Consider the following 19,889-nt stretch of genomic DNA (forward strand, 5'->3'; position numbering starts at 1 on the left):
TTGATAGTTGTCTCTAGAAGATAAAAGATGTATAACAGTGTACACTGTGAGACAATTATTCAATAAGAAAAAATGTGCAAATGCACTCATCAATCAAATATGCCTTGACGCAATCTCACACTGTTGCTTGATGGTAGTATGAGCAATATGGAGCTTGTACATATTGATTGTAGAGTAGTTGATGGTCAGTGTTCTTCAGACATGCAAGAGAGGTTTAGATGGATAGTAACGTGGGTAAATGTATGAAGCAGTGATAAAAGTGGAGAAGTGAGCCAGTGGAGAAGTTGCCCATGGCAACCAATCAGCTGCAACGGTATAATTTTATAGTATGCAAATTATAAATGTTACTTGCTGATTGGTTGCCATGGGCAACTTCTCCACTGGCTCACTTCTCCACTCTTATCACTGCTTCATACATTTACCCAATAGTATCAACAGGTAACAGAAAAGGTATTATATCCCAATCCCTGTTTAGACAGTCACTCATCTTTTCATCTAATATATAAAAATGAAAATGTGTCTGTCTTTCTGTCTTTCTGTCTTCCTATACAAATCCACAGTTTACAAGCGAAGATCGTGAAATTTTACAGACAAGCGTATTAAAAAATGGCGGAGGCAACTGAAACAATTTGAAATCCCTACCACGCCTAGGGGGGCAGACAGCAGCACAGAGTATATCAGGAGACACCATAACTCCGGAATTGCTGGAGCAATGTACTCAAAAATTGGTAACATATGCCTTACAATCTGGCAGCAAACACTGTGGGAGGAAGACACCCCCTAGCACCCCTAGGCAAGGACAGCAGCATAGAGTATATCAGCAGACAGCAAAACTGTGGAAGGCCTGGAGCAACTTACACCAAACTTGGTACACATCTGACTTAAAATCTGGGAACAAACTCTGTGGGGGTTAGACACCCCTAGCAGTGTGACAGCAGCACAGAGTATTTCAGAAGAAAGCAAAACTGTGGAAGGGCTGGAGCAACTTACACCAAACTTGGTACACATCTGACTTACAATCTGTAAATAAACTATGTGGGATTTAGACATCCTAGCAGCACAGAGTATTTCATGAGACAGCATAAGTCCCGAATGGCTAGACCAATTTACAACAAACTTGGTACACATATGACTTACCCTTAGGAAATTAACACTGTTGGGGTCAGACACCCCTTGCACCCCTAGGGGTGGGACAGCAGCACAGAGTATTTCAGGAGACAGCATAACTCCAGAATACCTAGACCAGTTTACAACAAACTTGGTACACATATGACTTACAAGCTGGGAACAAACACTGTGGGGGTAAGACATCCCTAGCACCCCTAGGGGTGAGGCAGCAGTGCAGAGTTTTTCAGCAGACAGCATAACTCTGGCATGCCTGGAGCAATTTACACCAAACTTGCTACACATATTACTTACACTCTGGGAACAAACACTGAGGGGGTAACACACCACTAGCACCCCTAGGGGTGGGCCAGCAGCACAGACTATATCAGGACATGCATGATATGTCAGTGATGACGGGGCTGCATGTGACAGGGGCAGTGACATGATGTGAGGAGGGGAATGGAGACAGCAGGAAGCCACAAACTGAGAGTTGTATAGTGGGAAGAGCAGGGTCCTTTGGGTGACCAAAAAGGGGTCTGGCTCTGACCACTACTCAAAGTGCATCTGGGAAGCAAGATATGCCTATATACTAGATCTCCAACCAATGTAAATTAACTAACAGCTATCATTCTAATTTACCATCCTCATCCCGTAGCGAAGCACTGGTATTCTGCTATCTACAATGTTATTTATACTGTGTGTTTAATATTTACATTTATTTTTGTAAACAGACATTCCTAAAATCCCGGGCAACGCCGGGTACTTCAGCTAGTGTGGTATAAAAGTTCTTGGACATTCAGATTAAATCCTGCTGTGTACTGCTTAAGTCAGAGATCTTCAATCTTTAAGACAGTGTGGGCCACATTAAAATATTCAGTGAAGTCCAAGGGCCACTAAACACATTTTGCTGCCTGTGCTTCAGGTCTCCGCGGCTCAGTGTGTTCCCCGCTCCCTCCCCAGCAGTTATCGCAGGCTCAGGGGGCCTTCCACATATTATATATACATTTACAGTGGTGCAAGTAGAAAAAATCTGTTAATGGTGCTGTGTGCCAAAAAATGGGTGTGGCCAATTAAAATGGGGGCATGATACACATATGGGGGTGGGCAGTTACACATAATGACACCAATAGTGCAGTGTCAGATACACATATGCCCCCAATAGTGCAGTGCCAGATACACATATGCCCCCAATAGTGCCAGATACACATATGCCTCCAATAGTGGCAGATTCACATATGCCCCCAGTAGTGCAGTGCCAGATGCACATATGCCCCTAATAGTACCAGATACACATATGCCTCCAATAGTGCCAGATACACATATGCCCCCAATAGTGCAGTGCCAGATACACATATGCCCCCAATAGTGTCAGATACACATATGCATCCAACAGTGCCAGAATCACATATGCCACCAGTACTGCAGTGCAAGATACACTTATGCCCCCAATAGTGCCAGATACACATATGCCTCAGTAGTGCAGTGTCAGATACACATATGCCTCAGTAGTGCAGTGCCAGATACACATATTCCCCATTAGTGCAGTGCCAGATACATATGCCCCCAATAGACATTACAGGCACTATATTCATTCCTCCCCCCATAGACAGCACATATGCCCACCTGGCCAGGTACCCGCACTCATGTAGGACAAGGTGAGCATAGTTTATTAATGGTGCCCGCCCTCCCCTGGCATATATAAACTTACCACCTCGCCGCAGAAATGTGTCCTGACGAGAGTGGAGCCTCTCACCACGCGCAATCAGCCTGAGTAGAGCACGTTACCTGGAGCTCAGTGCCGCATCACATGACTCCCTACACTGTAGCAGCTGCACTGGCTGCTGGGAAGTAGGGGGAGTAGTTGCCAGTGCAGTTGCTGCAGTGCAGAGAGTCACGTGATGCGGCGCTGAGCTCCGACGCACTCCAGAGTTCTCTGGAGGATCTTAAAAAAAAGTACAAATGTAAACCAGTGCTTGACGGGCGGGTGGAGAGCCACGGAGAACAGCTCAGAGGGCCATGGGTTGAAGACCCCTGGCATAATCGATAATTATAAATTGAATTGATTAAACAAACTACGAAAATAGCTATGTTTGCTCCTGTGCTGGTTCCAAATGATCTAAAGCTCTTGCTGCAACAACAACAAAAAAACTATGGGTGAAAGAAAAATTCTGAAAACATATTTTAATACAGCATTAAAAAGTATATCAGAATCAGGTATTTTTTTGCTTGGGACAAAATCTTGGTTAACCTTTTTTGGAGATAGACTCCGTATATCAACGCCCTTCGGTCATCTGTTTAATACCCTTGAACATCAGTCAATGGTTCTGTACTTAGCAGCCGGCTGGAGACCAGAAATAATGAGACAACACACAGGAGATATGTAGAAGCTCAGCAAGTCATTTCTGATCTGACTCGTTATTTTAGGAGCCTTTATTTATACACAAATGAACAAAGGAATAAAGGTATGACTGTGTTAGCCAATCAAAGCCCACCATGTGCAAAGATATGGCAGTGTGTTAGCCAATCAATGTACACCATGTGCAAAGATAAACAATGATTTAATGAAACCAATTATGACATTCCTGTATGTATATTCTTATCAGTATCTGCTCATTAATTTAATGAGAAGGCCTTTCCCTTATCGCCATCTGGACATTAATCTTGAAAGCTTTCTTTCTGTTGTCACCTGGACATTCCAAAACATACTCCTTTAATGTTCTCATACGCAATTAAAGTTTTATCTTAGCCTGGGAGTTAACTAGATGTCCTTGTGACTGCAGCTGGAGAATTCATATTGCTTTCAACAAAATAGTTTCTCACAGAAACATCTATGTCATTCATTTAAGGAAATTACATGTACTAGCTGGCTATGTTCATTGATTATTGTAATGAACATTCTAATCAATACCAAATTATGAAACATAGAATCACATAACTGCTTATTGGGCTGAAAATTATTATATAACATTATACGTACTTCTTGTTATTGAATACAAAGCTTACAACAATTACAAAGATGATTTTATATTTAAAACTGTTTAAATTCTCTCAGAAACTCTTAAGGTAATTTTTTGGGGCATCTTGCCAATATCTGGGAAACTTGCCAAAAAACTCCTATCTAGCAATTATAAATCTGCAGGTGTAAATTCCTTAACCTAACAAGCTAATAGGGAGTCTCTTCCCTATCAGGTCATTATTTTTTAACAAGCTATTATTTCTTATCAATAAGTTTCATTTTTATACAAGTACAATAATTCACTTAATAAACTCTTAAAGGGGTAGGTAGGATTAATAACCCATATATGCATCTGAGCTGATCCTTGACCATTATCAATATGTTGGAGTGCATATTTCTTATACAGGTTGCTAGGGCTAAGGGTCTCATGGATATATCATAAATGTCAACATTACTTATAAACCTATAAAAAAATGCTTGAAATACATCTAGAATGGCTGCCATTATACAAAATGGCTGATAGCTGCTTTAGCATAATATTGTCTCTTTCAGTCCCTCCTTTTTATAATAATCTGACATTACAGTATATCTGGCATTACAATTTCTCTGCCTAATGAGTCTAAGCAGACAGTCTAGCTATGATGTTGCTAAAGGCTATATCCCCGCAAGATGCTTCTTTCACTCTGTCTGACGGAGAGTTCATGACTGTTCACTCATATCCATCAAGGAAGACTGTTCACAGCTCTTTCTTGCCAGACTTTTCTGTAAGTCCTTAAACTTGGAAGTATCAAAACCTTTCTTGACTTGTTTCTTGCAAACTGAAAAACTGCAAAGCAGTATCTTAAAACACAGATATATTATAATTGCTAAGCCAACAATTTTTTACAAAAACATAACAATTTAAACAATCCATCCTTTGTATCCACTAAACCACTTAGTAGGATTTAGCCATGATAACCATCCCCAGTCACCCTCTAGAGTGTCATGGATATTGTTTTTATTGGAATATGCTTGTTTTTCGTTTTCTATTTCTTGGACATGCCATTGAACCACTTCTTGTGCATTATCTGTTTCATTACTGACAAATGTACAACACATTCTACCTGTCTGGTCATATAATGTCATGCAATAAGAACTGAAGTTCCCAATATAATGACCCATAGTGGCCTGTTTAGTTTAGGCCCAATTGGCCTCTGCATGTTTGTGTATTTCATTTTTCAAACTTAACTTGGGCAAGTTTGCAGTAGGATCCAAGTCTCTCTCTCTTCTTAATTTTCACAGAAGTGGGTGTGGTCAGCAACACTTGATATGGACCATCAAATCTGGGCTCAAGTGACTTTCTCACATGTATTTTCAGATACACCCAATCTCCTGGTTAAAGTTTGTGGGGATTCAGATTTGCTCCTGAATCTGGGAGAGAGGCAAAAAAACTAGAGAACACAGTGGTGTCAGTTTCTTCAGTAAGACTTTTTTAACATATGCAGAGAAATTACCATATTTATGCTGTAACTCTTGTGGATAATAACATCCTGTCTTAGGTATGCTATCAAACAATATAAGGTGAATAACCTGGGGTATTATTGAGTATGGTTCTACTATTAACCAGTACTAAAAATAAACACTTTAGCATCCCTTTCTGGTTTCTGTGACACAGTCACTGATCTGACACTGTAACTTCTGGTACTCCTTATCTGCAAATATCGTCTGAACTTAATTTTCTAGCTATTGATCTTGCTGTAGCTTTTGCCATTGGCCAATAACTGAAAATGTCTGTGACTACCAATACATCTTTGGCAGTTAGTTATAGTCAATTTGCAGTCTTCTAAATGGATTGTCAAGGGTTGTCTTGACCTTATGTCCTGGATTGGACATTTCCACATATCCAGCAGGCTTGTACAAACTTGGTTGCCTCTGGATAAAATCCTGGAGCTATCCATCTTTCTTTAACTAAATTTCCCATTTGTTCTTTTCCCAGGTGTGTGAGTCCATGGCTGACTTAACACTTAAGTGGATATAAGCTTCTGGGTAAGCATAACTTCTCTTCTAATTTCCATAAGCCAGTTTCTTCTTCTTGTCTGGCTCCTCTTCTCTGCCATGCTGCTTTTTCTTTAGAACCTGCTTGTTCCTGAAATTTCTTTAAATCCTCTAGATCAGGCATTTGAGGCTTTGTTCCTTCTGTTTCTTCCATCTGTGTAGTGTAGATTGCTACTTTCACTGGTTGCTTGGTTGCTTTCTTTAGCTACAGGCTACTCTCTCATTCTCTCCTGCTTTGTTCTGAAGTTCAATCAATGTAGAATAATCAGGCATTTGGTCTGGCACTGGAATAGTTACTTTACTGTATAGGCTTGCCTTTTCTGCTGGGGGCATTTTGCTGCCCTCTTGGCTTCAGCATCTTACCAGATTGTTGCCTCTTGTTTCAGGAGTGTCGTTTCTTGCGTGTGCCTGGATCTTTACCATTGCAACTTTTTTGTGGCCCTTGCAGAGCTCTGAACCAGTGTCTAATCAGTGAAGCATGTTGTATGTCTTTACCACTTGCCGTCTTGAAGCCTCTGCTTTTCTATATCTGGCCCACAATCGTGTGCTGGGATGGTAAGGATCCTGAGTCCACAACTTCATGTTCAGTGGTTACTGCATATCCTGTATAAGGAACCCCATCCTCATAGTATCTTGAATCATCCACATATAGCTCATGGTGAGCATTGAGTAGGGCTGTATCTGTAACAAGTGGAAAAAGTTGAGTTTCTTGTTCCATTAAAGCCACACAATCATGATGCGTCCATGATGATCTGTCTCTATCTTCTTCTTCTGGACCACCTTCCTGGTCCTCATCATCTTCTTGTTGATCCATCAATAGGGAAGATAATCTGTTTCTCCCTCCTTTTGAATCTTGAGATTCAACACCTTTATTTATTAATGCTGGTAAAAGGGTTGCTGGGTTGAGGGTAGTACATCTTCTGATGGTCACATTTGTTGCACTTAGCAGTGCTACTTCATACTTGGTCAGCCTTGCTGCTAATAGGTGTGTGGTTTTTGCTTGTTGAAGCTTCTTTGTACCTGCATGCGGTACCTGGATAAGCTCATGATTCAGCACTATGCCTGTGCTCTTGTCCTCTTCTAGGACTGCTGGTTCATCATTGTGTCTATGCTCTTGTCCTCTTCTAGGACTGTTGCTGCTGCCACTGCTCTGATGCCGGTAGGTGCTCCTTGAGTACTGCTGTCAAGCTTGCTTGAGTGGTAGGCCACTGGTTTTCGCCTTAGTCCATAATTTTGCGTAAGGACTTCTTCAATAGTCAGGTAGTTCTAGGGCTTGAGATGAGGCAACTGCTGTTTCCAATTGTTCAATTGCTTCATCCATCTGTTGCTGTGTATAGGATGCGGACCCTCCTCCCTTTCAGTGTTGTCATACAATGCTTGCATGTAGACTGATGCTAGAGGTATCCATTCTCTGCAGTATCCTGCTTGGCCCTGGAATGATCATCTGACTTGCTAGACACTAGTTGGCATCTTAGGTTGCAGTATGAATTTTTTCCTTCTCACTTTTGTTAGATGTCGGGTACCTTGAGTGTCCTAGGAAGATTACCTCTTGCTTGGCTAGCTGCAATTTCTCCTTCTGAGGCTCTGCGGTCTTGTCCTTCCATAAACTTCAATAAGGACACTGTCTCTTCTTGGTACTTCTTTTAGTAGTGGTGGCAATCAGCAGGTCATCTACATACTGTATCAGCTGTATGTTTTATGGATAGAGGGGTCTCCGTGCTTGTAATATTGTAGATATGGCTTCAATGAAGTCACTTGGTGAGGTGGCCCCTCCTTGTAGCAGTCTTGTCCAGCAGTATTGCTTCCCCTTATGTGTGAAAGCAAGAATCCTGTACTGGGGGTAAGGGGGTACTGTTTGATGGCCACAGGTACTGTTCCTGTCTTTAGTTGCAGTTGTACTGGCTGTACTTTAAGGAGTCCTACATCTGTTTTTTCTTTGGACCATAGTCTGTCAGGTACTGGTGATTTTCATGCTGGGAGTTGTTGTTCCTCTTCATCTTTCTTTTTCTGTGAGAGGTAGACTTTTATAGCAGCTTCTATCTGAGGTTGTACCTTTGCTGGAATGTTGCTAGTATACTTGATGCCTTTTGGGGTGTACTGGATTGTTGCTTGCATTAGGGCTTGGATGTCCACTCCCAAATGGTTGACTGGACAGGTGGGCGAGGTAAGGACTGGTGTGGCTTCATCATTGATGAGTAACAGCATCACATTGCTTTTTTGCAGGGGTAGGGCTTGACCTCCCAATCCAGTTGCTTCGATGGCCTGATGTGTAAGTAAATGTGGAGGAATCTGGTTGTACACAAAAACAGTTCTTGAAGCCCCTGTGTCTATTAAACAATCAAGTTCTTGTCCTGTGGGTAAAGTCACTGAAATGGTACCTTTTGTTGAAATGTCAGTTGCCGCAAGATACACAGATACTGTCGCTGACACAGGGGTTGCGCACCTTTATGCTCTGTCATCTTGTGCATGTTGGTTTACATATGGCTGGTCAGAAGTTTGCTGTTGTCTTTGCTTGAATCTAAGATATTTTCTGCAATCCTTCTTCTGATGTCCTGGGAGCTTACACAAAAACATTTGCCAGTCATGTCATTACCTTGTGCATCCATTTGTTTCCTTGCTTGGTGTGGCTTTTCTTCTTGTCCACTCCTGGGTCTTGGGGTCCATGTCTTTTGAGGACCCTGTACCAGGTGAACAGTCACTGCAAGAGTTGTAGACATGCGTTTGTCCTTCTTTTCCTTTTCCATATCCTCAATGCCTTCCAGCACCTGTATCTGGAAAAGCTGGGATCTTAATTTATTCTTTAAACCATTTAAAAACTTTGTCTTTAACATTCTTGCTCTTGCAGCGTCACATACTGGATATCCTTCATCCTCTTGTCTAACCACAAGTTTATCATAGTACTGGCGTACAGTGTCTGTTTTCTGTACAATGGCCCTCATTTCGAGTTGTTCACTCTCTAGCTGCTTTTAGCAGCATTGCAAACGCTAGGCCGCCTCCCTCTGGGAGTGTATCTTAGCTTAGCAGAATAGCGAACGAAAGATTAGCAGAACTGCTACTAAATAATTCCCTCCAGACCTACTCCTAGACTGCGATCACCTTAGTCCGTTTAGTTCCTGGTTTGACATCACAAACACGCCCTGCGTTTGGCCAGCCACTCCCCCGTTTCTCCAGCCACTCCTGCATTTTTACCTGGCATGCCTGCGTTTTTTAGCACACTCCCTTAAAATGGTCAGTTTCCGCCCAGAAACACCCACTTCCTGTAAATCACAGTACGATCACTCGAGCGATGAAAAAAACGTCGCTCGAGCTTGTGTAAATCTACAAAGTTTTGTGTGAAAGTACTTAGTGCATGCGCGCTGCGTACCATGCGCATGCACATTTTTGACATTTTTATACTTAATCGCTGCACTGCGAAAATCGGCAGCGAGCGATCAACTCGGAATGACCACCAATATCTGGTGTCGTGGGTACGGTTTTCCTGTATTTGGAAACATCTCTACTGTACTCTTGCTAAGAGATTTGTTCCACTTGCAGTAGCGGATCTTGCCACGGGCAAGCAGGACTTTTGCCCGGGGCGCTGCCTTCCGGAGGGCGCCGCACAACGGCAAGATCCGCTGCTGCTGTGCCCCCTGCTGCCGCTGCCCGCTGTGCCCGCTGTCCCGCTGTGAAGGGAAACATAGTTTCCCTTCGTGGAGAGGACCTTTTCTGTAATGATGTGCGGTGCGCGTTGACGTCATCGCGCACCGCACAGCAAAGGTCCTCTCTACGAAGGGAACTAGACGCATAGCGTCTAGTTTTCCTTCGTGGAGAGGACCTTTGCTGTGCGGTGCATGATGACGTCATCGCGCACCGTACATCATTTCAGCGGCGCTACTACTGTACAGGGGGCGTAACTGACCACGCCCCTGTATGAAGCCACGCCCCCAATGGCCACCCGGGGCGCTCAAAGACCCTGAGCCGGCCCTATCCACTTGCTCTAGTATATCTTTTGTTCGCTGCTGGCCTGTCTGCAATTTTCTTTTTCTACCGCCTGCTGCATCTCGGGCAGCCATTTGTTTTATAAGGGAATTATTATTATTTTTTGAGCCTACTGCTGTTCTAATAATTTGCTCTAAATCTATTCAGCAAAATCTGTATATACCACATACTTGTGACAATTCTTAAAAAAAAAAAATCATCAGGATTTTTCCTTATATCTGGTACTTCATTTACAATTCTTAACATATCAGACTGAAACCATGGTGTGTAATGCTCCTGATCAATATGTCTGGGGTTGTAATTTCGGATTCATTTTCCCCTGCATTAAAACTTAATTACATAAACTTCTAGTATTTCAGATAATAACAAAGTACAGTAGTAATGAGTCACTATACTACTGTCTCTAAATACCTAACAGCTGAGAATTTTTTTTTCTAAACCAAAACTAAAATACACATTGCTTATTTGTAAAACGATCTATGGGAATATATATATATATATATATATATATATATATATATATATACTGTATATATATACATAAGTATGCGTGATTACCCATTAATATAATTTGCAGTCATAAACATTTTACATCCGTATGTGTGTACATATTACAGTATGCTCTTTCACGCAGAAGCATTATTTATACATACTGTTTCTTTAACTCTTTCCTGAGCCACATTAAAACCTTTCAGCTTATAAACAAGGGGGCAGCAAAACTGCAATTCCCACTACATGTACGCATTGCTGTTTCCCTGTAATCTACAGCGGTGTGCATGTAATATAAAAATTATAACAGAGGGTTAGACGTTTCTCTCTAATAAATCAATGCATGTGCAAAGTCTGTTTTCTTCTAGGGGCATTATTATTTCTCAGTGATCGCAAATACTCGCTATAGCGCGTATTTTACGCGCTATAAGCAGTAAGGGACCCGGTTTTCAAAAATCAGCGGGTCCTACAGGACGCGCTGTGACGAGCGCTGCACACCGCGATCAGTAAATCCTCCTGCTGCCTCCCCGTCCCCTTCCAATTGTTGCTACGCTGCCGTGAGCCGCCCCCTTCCCGGGTCACTGATAGACAGGGAGGGCGGAGCATAGTCGCTGCCGCCTCCCCGTCCCCTTCCAATGGATGCTGCGCTGCCGTGAGCCCAGGTGGAACATGGTTGGTGCCGCCTCCCCGTCCCCTTCCAATTGGTGCTGCGCTGCCGTGAGCCCCCCTCCGTCACTGATAGACAGGGAGGGTGCCGCATGGTTGGTGCCGCCTCCCCGTCCCCTTGCAATAGCTGCCGCGAGCTACCCCCCGAGAACCCCCACCCCCCCAAGCCTCCCCCCTGGTCACTGACAGACATTACTGCCGCTTCCCCTCACTCACAGACGGCCCGACACAGCAGAGAGTGCGGCGGCTATAACGGAGCAGTGATTACCTGGCGGTGGGGGGGGGGACGGCTTTGTCAGGCACAGTGTCTATGGAGCGCGGGCCTGGGGGCGGGCGGCAGGAGACGCGGAGTGGAGAGAGCTCTGTTCCCGGCTATTCTCAGCACCCAGCAACCCGGTAACAGGGATGGGCAGCTTGTGTTATTGTCTGTATATATACGTGTGTGTCGATGTTTGTTTATAATAAGTATGTGTGCGTCTGTATGTATAGAAGTGTGTGTGTGTGTGTGTGTGTGTGTGTGTGTGTGTGTGTGTGTGTGTGTGTGTGTGTGTGTTTAAACTAAAGCCAGAGGTGTCTAACTTAAAATCTGGTTGCCAAGAAGTGGGTTCCCATCAGCTGTATTTGGCAATTCATGTATACAGTACCCTCTATTTGCACTGCCTTCGCATATCTGCACAATGGTATAATGCCACTTGGGCTAGCGGGGTAGTACCACACTCATGCTCTGCCTGGCGCAATGTGTATAATAACGTGCTCTGCCTGGCGCAATGTGTATAATAACGTGCTCTGCCTGGCGCAATGTGTATAGTAACGTGCTCTGCCTGGCGCAATGTGTATAATAACGTGCTCTGCCTGGCGCAATGTGTATAATAACGTGCTCTGCCTGGCGCAATGTGTATAATAACGTGCTCTGCCTGGCGCAATGTGTATAGTAACGTGCTCTGCCTGGCGCAATGTGTATAATAACGTGCTCTGCCTGGCGCAATGTGTATAATAACGTGCTCTGCCTGGCGCAATGTGTATAATAACGTGCTCTGCCTGGCGCAATGTGTATAGTAACGTGCTCTGCCTGGCGCAATGTGTATACTAACGTGCTCTGCCTGGCGCAATGTGTATAATAACGTGCTCTGCCTGGTGCAATGTGTATAATAACGTGCTCTGCCTGGTGCAATGTGTATAGTAACGTGCTCTGCCTTGCGCAATGTGTATAGTAACGTGCTCTGCCTGGCGCAATGTGTATAATAACGTGCTCTGCCTGGCACAATGTGTATAGTAACGTGCTCTGCCTGGCGCAATGTGTATAATAACGTGCTCTGCCTGGCGCAATGTGTATAGTAACGTGCTCTGCCTGGCGCAATGTGTATAATAACGTGCTCTGCCTGGCGCAATGTGTATAGTAACGTGCTCTGCCTGGCGCAATGTGTATAGTAAAGTGCTCTGCCTGGCGCAATGTGTATAATAACGTGCTCTGCCTGGCGCAATGTGTATAGTAACGTGCTCTGCCTGGCGCAATGTGTATAATAACGTGCTCTGCCTGGCGCAATGTGTATAATAACGTGCTCTGCCTGGCGCAATATGTATAATAACGTGCTCTGCCTGGCGCAATGTGTATAGTAACGTGCTCTGCCTGGCGCAATGTGTATAATAACGTGCTCTGCCTGGCGCAATGTGTATAATAACGTGCTCTGCCTGGCGCAATGTGTATAATAACGTGCTCTGCCTGGCACAATGTGTATAGTAACGTGCTCTGCCTGGCGCAATGTGTATAGTAACGTGCTCTGCCTGGCGCAATGTGTATAATAACGTGCTCTGCCTGGCGCAATGTGTATAATAACGTGCTCTGCCTGGCGCAATGTGTATAGTAACGTGCTCTGCCTGTCGCAATGTGTATAATAACGTGCTCTGCCTGGCGCAATGTGTATAGTAACGTGCTCTGCCTGGCGCAATGTGTATAGTAACGTGCTCTGCCTAGCGCAATGTGTATAATAACGTGCTCTGCCTGGCGCAATGTGTATAGTAACGTGCTCTGCCTGGCGCAATGTGTATAATAACGTGCTCTGCCTGGCGCAATGTGTATAGTAACGTGCTCTGCCTGGCGCAATGTGTATAATAACGTGCTCTGCCTGGCGCAATGTGTATAGTAACGTGCTCTGCCTTGCGCAATGTGTATAGTAACGTGCTCTGCCTGGCGCAATGTGTATAATAACGTGCTCTGCCTGGCACAATGTGTATAGTAACGTGCTCTGCCTGGCGCAATGTGTATAATAACGTGCTCTGCCTGGCGCAATGTGTATAGTAACGTGCTCTGCCTGGCGCAATGTGTATAATAACGTGCTCTGCCTGGCGCAATGTGTATAGTAACGTGCTCTGCCTGGCGCAATGTGTATAGTAAAGTGCTCTGCCTGGCGCAATGTGTATAATAACGTGCTCTGCCTGGCGCAATGTGTATAGTAACGTGCTCTGCCTGGCGCAATGTGTATAATAACGTGCTCTGCCTGGCGCAATGTGTATAATAACGTGCTCTGCCTGGCGCAATATGTATAATAACGTGCTCTGCCTGGCGCAATGTGTATAGTAACGTGCTCTGCCTGGCGCAATGTGTATAATAACGTGCTCTGCCTGGCGCAATGTGTATAATAACGTGCTCTGCCTGGCGCAATGTGTATAATAACGTGCTCTGCCTGGCACAATGTGTATAGTAACGTGCTCTGCCTGACGCAATGTGTATAGTAACGTGCTCTGCCTGGCGCAATGTGTATAATAACGTGCTCTGCCTGGCGCAATGTGTATAATAACGTGCTCTGCCTGGCGCAATGTGTATAGTAACGTGCTCTGCCTGTCGCAATGTGTATAATAACGTGCTCTGCCTGGCGCAATGTGTATAGTAACGTGCTCTGCCTGGCGCAATGTGTATAGTAACGTGCTCTGCCTAGCGCAATGTGTATAATAACGTGCTCTGCCTGGCGCAATGTGTATAGTAACGTGCTCTGCCTGGCGCAATGTGTATAATAACGTGCTCTGCCTGGCGCAATGTGTATAGTAACGTGCTCTGCCTGGCGCAATGTGTATAATAACGTGCTCTGCCTGGCGCAATGTGTATAGTAACGTGCTCTGCCTGGCGCAATGTGTATAATAACGTGCTCTGCCTGGCGCAATGTGTATAATAACGTGCTCTGCCTGGCGCAATGTGTATAATAACGTGCTCTGCCTGGCGCAATGTGTATAATAACGTGCTCTGCCTGGCGCAATGTGTATAGTAACGTGCTCTGCCTGGCGCAATGTGTATAATAACGTGCTCTGCCTGGCGCAATGTGTATAGTAACGTGCTCTGCCTGTCGCAATGTGTATAATAATGTGCTCTGCCTGGCGCAATGTGTATAGTAACGTGCTCTGCCTGGCGCAATGTGTATAGTAACATGCTCTGCCTGGCGCAATGTGTATAATAACGTGCTCTGCCTGGCGCAATGTGTATAGTAACGTGCTCTGCCTGGCGCAATGTGTATAATAACGTGCTCTGCCTGGCGCAATGTGAATAGTAACGTGCTCTGCCTGGCGCAATGTGTATAGTAACGTGCTCTGCCTGGTGCAATGTGTATAGTAACGTGCTCTGCCTGGTGCAATGTGTATAGTAACGTGCTCTGCCTGGCGCAATGTGTATAGTAACGTGCTCTGCCTGGCGCAATGTGTATAGTAACGTGCTCTGCCTGGCGCAATGTGTATAGTAATGTGCTCTGCCTGGCGCAATGTGTATAGTAACGTGCTCTGCCTGGCGCAATGTGTATAATAACGTGCTCTGCCTGGCGCAATGTGTATAGTAACGTGCTCTGCCTGGCGCAATGTGTATAGTAACGTGCTCTGCCTGGCGCAATGTGTATAGTAACGTGCTCTGCCTGGCGCAATGTGTATAGTAACGTGCTCTGCCTGGCGCAATGTGTATAGTAACGTGCTCTGCCTGGCGCAATGTGTATAGTAACGTGCTCTGCCTGGCGCAATGTGTATAATAACGTGCTCTAACTGGCCCAAAGTGTATAACGTGCTGTACCTGGTGCAAAGTGTATAACGTGCTGTACCTGGCGCAAAGTGTATAACGTGCTATACCTGGCGCAGTGTGCATAGGAGGTTCTACCTGGTGCAATGTGTATAAGCGGCACCACTGTGTGGTGTAATGTGAATTGGCACTATTATGTGGTCACACCCTGTCCCCATGAAGCCACACCCCTAAAATTTTGCAGCGCGCCTTAGGCGCGCTCCGCCTGTGCTTTGCAGGCTAGGAGGTGGAACACTAATTCACTTTCTGCCTAAGGGCACCAAAATGTTTCGTTACAGCTCTGGTGCAGGGTGTCCTGCATGCTACACAGCCCAGCAGCACTGTCACCCCATCCCCCCACCTTGCAACACTTTTGTAGTGTCCAAACAAGATTAAGATTAATACGAACCTTTATTCCGATGGGACCCAGAAAAAGACCGGTAGGACCCCAATTTCTAAAAGTGAGGGGTCCATGGGACCCACTTTTTTGGGGGCTCAGCGCGATCACTGTTTCTCATATATACGGGTGATGTATTGAACCTCAATTTCCTGAGACAGTTTGCCAAATTTTTACAGTGTCAGAAAAACCTTGTTTACTAATCCAGTGTTTGTTATTAGTTTTAAATATTTGCCATTGTTCAGAATCTAGGATCCCTTCTTCTGGGAAACCCGCTCTCTTAAAAATCACACATACTTTTAAGTGCTTTCCTTCCTTCTCTTTCACTGACAGCTTCCATGGGAGTCTTATCCCTAGATTTACTACCATTTGCACCCATTGCATGAATGATCAGGTCACCTTGCAATATCCTTATGGGCTGCAAACGTTGCTTGCACTGCGTAGTACTCTGAGAATGTCAATGCTTATATTACTTCTATGTGAAGATACCTCAATTTAAGAGACAATATAGACCAGAGAGTGTTTAAACAGTCTGGCTATTTCCGTATTCATTATCTGAACAAAGGACAAAGATTCAAACTTGGTATTACCTAGTCCACAAAGACTTCCTCAACCACTGAGTTATATGTCTCTTCTATCTGTCTCTAATTGCATACGTATATTCTCCAGTAGGGGACTCAGAATAAACCCCTGTATCCTTGTGGCCAAAGAGTTTCTTAAGTCCGTCTGTGGACAGATGACTGGTGTTGTGGCATTGCTTGTTCCTCCTTATGAAGGAGGAAAATCAATCACCAATGCTCCCCAAGTGAGCCCTGTATAATAGACTACTTCTTCTGGACTGCTGAGGTGTGTCCTTATGATTATTGTTAAATTACTCCAGGGATATGTACCTCATCCTTCATAAATTCCTCCCTGTATCATGTATTCTGTTGTCCCAGGTATTCTTGGAATACCCCCCACTATTCTTGGAATACGGTCCCCTTGAGTATGAAAAATGATGTGTCCTGTACACCCTGGGCAATCATACCTGAGCCCCTTCTCTAGTGACTCCAGCATGCACTTAGGGCAATGATACCCGAACTCCCTTTCTATTGAGTCCATCTTACCCTTAAGTCTGAATTACAATATACTATATATATTATAATGTGTGTACAACAATTTAGACAGTGGTTCCCTACAAAACTGAAATTACTTTGTGACAATATTCCCTTAACTTCACAATATTCTGGTTCAGGTTTAAGATTATACCATAATAATAATAATGAACATTTACAATACTGACATGTCATTTGAGAAAGAGAAAAAAAATAATTTGTAAATGTAAAAAAACTGAAACAGAAACTTATGTACGTACTTTATCAGATAACACAGAACAGATTGTGCACTTTTTAAACAGACAAACGGGTTCTATCTCACGTAAAACTACCTGTACATAGATGAACAGACTGGTAGATAGTATACAAACACTGAGAGAGTAATCAAGTTGAAAATCAATCTTTAGATTATTCACCTGGGGTTTTGTCAGTGGTTGTATATGAGCATCAGCCGTGTCGTCATCTGCTGGCAGGAGCATTAGTGATCCAGGACATGAGCCCCCACGTAACTGTTGGAGATAGACTCCGTATATCAACGCCCTTCGGTCATCTGTTTAATACCCTTGAACATCAGTCAATGGTTCTGTACTTAGCAGCCGGCTGGAGACCAGAAATAATGAGACAACACACAGGAGATATGTAGAAGCTCAGCAAGTCATTTCTGATCTGACTCATTATTTTAGGGGCCTTTATACACAAATGAACAAAGGAATAAAGGTATGACAGTGTGTTAGCCAATCAAAGCACACCATGTGCAAAGATATGGCAGTGTGTTAGCCAAAGTACACCATGTGCAAAGATAAATAATGATTTAATGAAACCAATTATGACATTCCTGTATGTATATTCTTATTAGTATCTGCTCATTAATTTAATGAGAAGGCCTTTTCCTTATCGCCATCTGGACATTAATCTTGAAAGCTTTCTTTCTATTGTCACCTGGACATTCCAAAACATACCCCTTTAATGTTCTCATACGCAATTAAAGTTTTATCTTAGCCTGGGAGTTAACTAGATGTCCTTGTGACTGCAGCTGGAGAATTCATATTGCTTTCAACAAAATAGTTTCTCACAGAAACATCTATGTCATTCATTTAAGGAAATTACATGTACTAGCTGGCTATGTTCATCGATTATTGCAATGAACATTCTAATCAATACCAAATTATGAAACATAGAATCACATAACTGCTTATTGGGCTGAAACTTATTATATAACATTATATGTGCTTCTAGTTATTGAATACAAAGCTTACAACAATTACAAAGATTATTTTATATTTAAAACTGTTTAAATTCCCTCAGAAACTCTTAAGGTCATTTTTCTGGGCGTCTTGCCAATATCTGGGAAACTTGCCAAAAAATGCCTATCTAGCAATTATAAATCTGCAGGTGTAAATTCCTTAACCTAACAAGCTAATAGGGAGTCTCTTCCCTATCAGGTCATTATTTTAAACAAGCTATTATTTCTTATCAAAAAGTTTCATTTTTATACAAGTACAAGAATTCACTTAATAAACTCTTAAAGGGGTAGGTAGGATTAATAACCCATATATGCATCTGAGCTGATCCTTGACCATTATCAATATGTTGGAGTGCATATTTCTTATACAGGTTGCTAGGGCTAAGGGTCTCATGCATATATCATATTAATGTCAGCATTACTTATAAACCTATAAAAAATAGCTTGAAATACATCTAGAATGGCTGCCATTATACAAAATGGCTGACAGCTGCTTTAGCATAATATTGTCTCACCTTAATAATGAAAAAGAGCAACTGTGATTAAGGACAGTGGGATGCAATGTCACCCTCAAACTCAGTGTCATCAGTGAAGGGCTGTGGGCTGCAGTAGTGTGATTAAGGGCTACTGTGAACATTATTATTATTATTATTAATAATAATAATAATAATTAAGAAGAGCTGCTGCAACTGTGGTTAAGAGCAATGGGATAGTGTCATCGTCAGCCTCTGTGTCATCAGGGAAGGACTGTGGGCTGCAGCACTGTGACTGTGTCAGTGTTAGAAAAGTTATTATTATACAAAAATAAATAAAACACGTGTTTTGTTGTCCAGGCACTGTACTTATTTATGTTCAGTAGGTGTCACCCATCCGTTACTTACTTCTGTGTTAAAAAATAAGCAAAACGTGTATTGTTGTTTAAGTACTGTACTTTGAAAATAACACTCAGTAGCTGCCACTGTTACATAGTAACATCCTTTTTGTGGTTTGAAAACAAGACAATGTCCATCTAGTTAAACCTTTTTTTTTTATAATTCTTATACTAATCTGTGTTTAAATTTTTTTTTACTATACTGACCCAGATGAAGTTAAGTCTAACTAACACTATATCATGCTTTTTCTAAAATACACTCACTTTAAATGCTATATCCTTGGATATTTCTTTCAGTTAGGAGCTTATCTAATCCAGTGCTGTGATTTATCTAAATAGTGCTGTGATTCAATATGGATCAGTCGATTGAAGAGCAGGAGAAGAAACCCAGTACAAGTGTAGTGGCTGCTGCCAGTGATGATAGTACTACAACATCTACTATAATTGGTCCAGGGTTGCAAAACGTTTGAGAAAGGGAACCTGAAATCTAAATATTTCACAGTGTTAAAGAAAAGAGGTAGAGGTGTCACCTTTAAAACAGAAAAATCAGTGCCCCCAAAAAGAAAAGAAATCGCTAAGTAGTATATTTACTAAGGTGTGAGTTTTTGGTAAGTGGAGATGGAGCTCATAGCAATCAATCAGATTCCACTTAACATTTATCTAGCTGTGTCTAGAAGATAATATCTAGAATCTGATTGGTTGCTATGGGCAACATCTGCCCTTCTAAAAACCTCACACCTTAGTAAATATACCCCTTAGGCTGAAGAACAACTATGTTCACAAATCCCTGAGGAGAATCTAGGGGTGTGCACGTTTGCTATGTGTGAGTCTGACATTTCTTACCTTATACTCATAGAGAAGCCTTCTTCCACCATTTCTGCACCATCTGCAAATGTGGGGATGAGCATTACAAGATGGTGATGATGACGACATCATAGAAATTAAGGTTGCTAGTATGCAAGTGCAACAAAATGAGGGGGATATTTGTGTATTATCTGATGCTAATGAGGATGCTGATTATGAGGAT

This window comes from Pseudophryne corroboree, chromosome 6 (genome assembly GCF_028390025.1).
Source record: "Pseudophryne corroboree isolate aPseCor3 chromosome 6, aPseCor3.hap2, whole genome shotgun sequence".
NCBI lineage: Eukaryota > Metazoa > Chordata > Amphibia > Anura > Myobatrachidae > Pseudophryne > Pseudophryne corroboree.